Genomic DNA, 603 nt, shown 5'->3' on the forward strand with positions numbered 1-603 from the left:
GTTTTGAGAACCCTTGGAATAAAAGCCAACAATGCTAATTCAGCACAAATAGGTTTAAAGTTCTTCACCAAATCTTCCATTCAAGTTATATTCTCTATAGAAGAAAAATATGCCATAGAGGGCTTTCGAGACTCGCCCCTTAAATGCTGAGAATTTTACGACTATCTATGTCTTCCATATAAGTCTTGCACCCATGACATAACGTATCAATATCATAATTAACAAGCCGTGTTTTCGCTTAGGATTATTAAAAAAGTAACTAATAAAAAAATTAATAAGAAACACAGAATAAAAATTTTCTAGGAAAAAGTTGGAATTAAAATTTTTGAGCTTGGTTATTTATTGTCACTAACAAATACATATTTGACACTTCTGTTAATTCAAACTTAGCTCGTAGAAGCACGCATGTTGTATTGAATCTTGAATTTTTTTTCACATAGACGGCAGACGATTTGTTTTAATTGTTAAGCCGTTGTATAATCCGTTTTTAGTTTGTTTACACAAATTTGATTTTGACATTATCTCTAATTTCTGTTTTATCTATATACATACCCCCGTCATAATATGACACGATGTTGCTTATCTTTTATTTATGAAGGAATT

Source organism: Artemia franciscana, chromosome 3, assembly GCF_032884065.1.
Source record: "Artemia franciscana chromosome 3, ASM3288406v1, whole genome shotgun sequence".
NCBI classification, from domain to species: domain Eukaryota; kingdom Metazoa; phylum Arthropoda; class Branchiopoda; order Anostraca; family Artemiidae; genus Artemia; species Artemia franciscana.